Raw genomic sequence first — 6,000 nt, 5'->3', positions numbered from 1 at the left:
TTACCAAGTGCTCACCCAGTGTTACACATCAGTGGGTATCAAACCAATAGCAGCCGCCACACAACACTGATTTACAGAAGGAGAACCAAAGAACAGGTAAACTACATATGACAGGAAGTGTGTACTGAATGTGTCACCTGATTGGACAAGAGTCATGTAACCAGGTGTCACATTTAATATTCACCTCTCGTTCCAGTAGCGGGAATGCCTAGGACAGAGGAAAGTCTTATGGCAAAGTTAGGTCTCAGCTGCTTCTCCTATCAATTAGCAGTGATGCAGCTATCAAGTAAAGAGAGAGGGTTCCATTAAAAAGAAAACGTTTTTCTGCACCTCATCATCATCATCATCACCATTTATTTATATAGCTCCACTGATTCTGCAGCGCTGTACAGAGAACTCACTCACATCAGTCCCTGCCCCATTGGAGCTTACAGTCTAAATTCCCTAACATACACACACAGAGACAGAGAGACTAAGGGCAATTTAATATCAGCCAATTAACCTTCCAGTATATTTTTGGAGTATGGGAGGAAACCGGAGCACCCAGAGGAAACCCACGCAATCACATATAAACTCCACACAGATAAGGCCGTGGTCGGGAATTGAACTCATGACTCCTGTGCTGTGAGGCAGAAGTGCTAACCACTGAGCCACCGTGCTGGCCACCTGCATGTGAATACCTTTTGTGAACTTGTGAGCTCAGTCTCTTTTAAATAAAGAATCAAGTTGACCCTGTATTTTTTTTATCACCATAGAACTAACCCCTAGATACAGGTAAGCTGGCACTCACATGTGTCTAGGGGTTAATTATATGGTTATATGTTTAGATACTGGTAATCTTATGTAACATTTGTTGAATTATATTGTAAGCTGTGTATTATTTATGTTGTGTTCTGATATCTGCTAAGTTCTGTATGTATCTATGTTTCCAATTGGCCAAATAAAGGATTTATTTCCACTTAGTTAAAATAATTAAAGAATTCATTTACCTTTTGTTGTTGGAAACAACACGCTCATCGTCTTTGTCTTGAAGCAGCTCTCCTTCAAATGACTCCAACTGTTACAGCCTCTGACATCACCCTGAGCCAAGTCTCTATTATGATGTGTCCTTTGCTAATAATGAAAAGCCCTGGCTATGTCTTATTAGGATCTTATTAGGGACAAATTGTGAAGAGAAAATGTAATTTGTCTGGTGTGGTTTTAAATTGCTGACAGAAAGTAAAATATCTTTTTTCACATCAATGTGCTGGTATTTCAATGTTGCTATTAGACATATACAGTTATTAAAAATCTTACCCTTTATCTATATAGTGTCTTCATCAGGTGCTCACAATATAAATTCATCATGACTATTTAGGGATGGTAGTTAAGATCCTCTTTTTTTAAATGGCTTATGTACTCTAATAAGTAATAATAGTTTATTAGTAATACTATTATTATTATTATTATTATTATAATTATTATTATTATTATCCTTTAATTATATGGCGCACAAGGTATCCGCAGTGCCGTACAAGATACAAATTTACAGTACAGTACAGTATACCAGGGTATGACAGTACAGAGTAAAACGAGTAATAGTTATTATTGTTATATTTATTATGTATAGTAATATGATTTTAACATGATAAAAATTATTATTAATTAATGGAAAGTTAATGTAAATCCTTAGTAGAGAAGTGTTCCATTTATTTACAATAATATACCTACTATGTAGATAATGGTAATTAGATGGCAGTACATTTCTAATTACAATCTGAACCAAATGTTTGGACACGGATTACCCAACATAAACATTCTGCAGTGGAAGTGGTGATGTACAACACCAATGTTAATTTATCCCAGTCATTTCATTTCACCGAGAAGTCACAAATCTCATAAAAATTATTAAATGATACACAATAAAATGGATATTGATAATAAAATCACAATTCAGAGAGATAGTCAGCAATAATATATAGTGATGAAAAAGGGATTGATCTTATCAAAGCAGACTGATTTTTTTTGCTACAAATGTTCCACAGACACAATTTTAGGCAGCAGTAATTGAAAAACAGTCCCTAAATGAGTGGCCAAGTCACTATGTAGGTGTCGATCATAAGAGTTGTTAACTAATAACTGCTTAGATATTAATCATGTCCAAACTCAGAACATGTTGACCTGATAGATCTACTCACTAATGTACAGTTCAAGAGATTATAATAGCTGGGATTAAAAGTAACAGTCTCACCCGAGCAGATATATGGTGGTTTAGGGAGAGTTTCCACTTTTCTTGTGTTCCACTTTGTGTTCGATCATGGGTGGTGCAACAGGAAAAGTTTATCCCAATTTACAATTCCACTCTTATTTGGAAAACGCTCGCATTCAAAGCCTCCTCTTATAGCTCCATGATGTACGCTGTGCAGCTTCTGAGTAGTATATTGCGATCCGTATGGTCTGTGTTGCAGGATTAATAAAATTTATATCCGAGGCAATAAACATCTGGTTCTAGAACCCAATCTTCTGAACAAATGTAAGACAATGTGACGCGTTTCGTCATCCACCAACTTTCTCAAAGAAGAGTAAGACAGAGTGCGACATTAGACTGTTTCTTTTAGCAACCCATATGACACAATATATCCTGGAAGTATGAATGCTTAAGAGTTAACAATATACTTTTTCTCCCATTTCAACCCATATTCACCAGCTTTTCTCTCATGCCATGCACACCAGCGTTCCTAAAACACATCACCCACCGTGCAGGAACTTCTTACAAATGTTGCATGCTATGCAACAGCTTTTCTTACACACACATGCACACCAGATTTTCTCACACATGCCACCCCTTGTGCATCAACTTTTCACCACATGCACGAGCATTTATCATAAGTCATGCCCAGCACAGAAGCTTTTGTAGTATGTCACCCCCCTGCACACTAGGTCTTCTCTTGTCAACCCCGTTCACACTAATGTTTCTTTTAAATGGCAGCCAACACATTACTTACTCATGACCGATCCCTGCAAAGCATTCCTCCATCTAACACATTGTATGCTCATGACAGATCCCTGCAGATAATCATTCCCCCAAACACAATACAGAGTTCTCACAGATCCCTGCAGAGGATTCATCCCTCCAACATTATACCTGCTCCTAAAAGATCCCTGCAGAAAATCCCACCCCTCGAAACAGACACTTGCAGAGTATTCCTCACCCCTAATGAACTACCCATTGCTAACAGGACCCTACAGAGTATCACTCCCCCCAACACAGTGCCCACTCCTGATAGGTCCCTAAGAAGCATCTGTCAAACACAAAACCCATTCCTCACAGATCTGTGCAGAGCATCCCAACACCCAACACAGTACCTACTCCTGACAGACCTCTGGAAAGCATCCCTCCACTAACAACAATATGTGCTTCTGACAGATCTGTGCAGAGCATCCCTATCCCTTACCCACTCCTCACAGATCCCTGCAGACCATTCCTTCCTCTACCACAGTGCACATGCTTACAGATCCCTGAAGAATATCCCACCTTTAACCACACTGCACACTGTTGTCATATCCCGATAGAGTATCCCTCCCCGTTACCCACTCCTGACAGGTCCCTGCAGAGCATTCCAAACCAAACACACTATCCACTCCTGTCATATCCCAGAAGAGACTTCCTCCATTCAACACAGTGCCCATCTTAACAGATGTCTGCAGAACATCTCTCCCCTAACCACAGTGCACACTCCTGTCAGATCCCGGTAGAGTAATCCTCCCTGTTACCCACTCCTGACAGATTCCTGCACAGCATTCCACCCCTAAAACACTATCCAATCCTGACATATCGCTGAAGAGAATTCTTCCCTTCAACAGAGTGCCCATCTTGACAGATCTCTGCAGAGCATTTCTTTCCCCTAATAACTACCTGCTTCTTACAGATCTCTGCAGACAACTGCTCCCTCAACACAATGCTCCCTCCTGCCAAATCCTTGCTGAGTATCCTCAACCCCCCATGACAATACACTGCCCACTCCTGACAAATCCCTGCAGGACATTCCTACCTCAACAGTGTTCACTCCTGACAGATCACTGCAGAGCATTCCACTCCCTAATGAACTACCAGCTAATAACACAATGCCCTCTCCTAACAGATCATTGCAGAACATTCCTCCCTCCAACATTGTTCAGGCTCTTGACAGATATCATCAGAGGAACCCTCTACCCTACACAAAACCTGCTCCTTACAGATCCTTGCATTGCATTCCCATCCCCCAATTAACTACTTGCTCCTGACAGATCACTGCAGAGCATTCCTCCTCCAACACACTATCCACTCCTGACAGATCCCCGCAGAGAATCTGTCCCCCCAGCACACTACCAGGTCCTAACAGATCCTTGCATAGATGTCCTCCACCCAACACAGTGCCCACTCCTTACATATGTCAGCAGAACATTCGAACTTGCAACTCAGTAACAATTCCTAATAGATTCCAGAAGAACATCCCTCCTCCCCCAACATAGTAGCTACTCCTGACAAATCTCTGCAGAGAATCCCTTCCACGAACACATTATCCACTCGTAACAGATAACTGCAGAACATTCCTGCTCCCTAATGAACTTCTCGCTCCTAACAGATCCCTATAGAGCATTTCTTCTCCAAATCAATCTACCATTCCTAGCAGGTCTATGCAGAGCAGTCCCACCCAACATAATGCCCAATGACACATCCCTGCAGAGTATAGCTCTCAATACACTACCTGCTCCTTATCGATACCTGCAGAATATTACTCCACGCAACATGATCAAATGAGTCCAAAACAAAATTGAGCAAAAGCACTCCACCGAATCAAGTCCAAATGGTGATGAAGGTGATAAATTGCAAATCACAAACAGTAAGCCCTAGGAGTAAATGTATCATCGTCCGATTTCTGAAAGGCTGGGAAATCGGCAACTTTGCAGTTAAAATTTAAAGCGGCAATGACTTGTAAAGGCAAACTCTACCAGCCGTACCCCCTGATGGCGACCCTGTCCACACCTGATAGATCCCTACACAGTCTCATTCGTCTAGATGTCTACAGAATATCTCTCAACATCTACAGGAAATGGTGTTGTATGCCACAGAAACACCACGAGCCAGACTCCTGCAGAGCAACCCTCCCACCCAACACAGTGCTAGCTCCTACTAGATCCCGGTAGAGCATCCCTTTCCCCACAAAGTATGTGCTCCTGACAGATCTACACAACTTTGGACTCTCCAGCACACTCCCTATTCCTGACAGAGCATACCTCCCCCGACTGCTGACAGAGCATACCTCCCCCGACTGCTGACAGATCCCTGCAGAGCCATCCTCCACAAATTACAATGCTCGTTCCTAACAAATTGCTACAGAGCATTCTTCTCTCCAACACACTAGTCACTCTTGAAAGGTCCCTTCAGAACATCCCTGCCACCAGCAAAATAAGAGATCATATTAGAAAGTTGCTATCAAAACCTGAGAAAAAGAGGGTACTGAAGAAAGAAGGCTGTCAAACTCCTGTCTTAGTGTAGCTGCCAGAGTGAAGAGGAGAGATCAGTGACAGAGAGATTGCCACCAGAGAACCCATATCCAGGAGAGAGGCTACATGTTTGCTCTGGATGTGGGAAGTGTTTTTACTGCAGACCACCACCTGTCAGAAACTGAGTGGTATGTGACAGGTGGACACTTATTCAGTCAGGCTGCTCCTCGCTCTCACTGCTGCCCAGGTATCAGGTATAACCCGATCTACACAAAATAATAAAAACAATCCAATCACATGGTCAGAATAAAATACGTATGCAAAAGTGACTTTTTCTCTCACTTGTCACATCTGCGCACCAGGTTTTTTCATGTGCTGCCCCAAATGCCCTCCAGCTTGTTTTTTTTTTGTATCAAAGCATTGCCATTAGAGCTTTCCACTCTACACTTTCCATAAGTTTCAAGAGAAAATATACAAAAAAGGTTTTTTAGTTCAATGGGGCAGGCACTGAGTAAGTTCTCTATACAGCTCTGC

This window comes from Mixophyes fleayi, chromosome 6 (genome assembly GCF_038048845.1).
Source record: "Mixophyes fleayi isolate aMixFle1 chromosome 6, aMixFle1.hap1, whole genome shotgun sequence".
NCBI lineage: Eukaryota > Metazoa > Chordata > Amphibia > Anura > Limnodynastidae > Mixophyes > Mixophyes fleayi.
Note: the sequence above shows the minus strand (reverse complement) of the source record.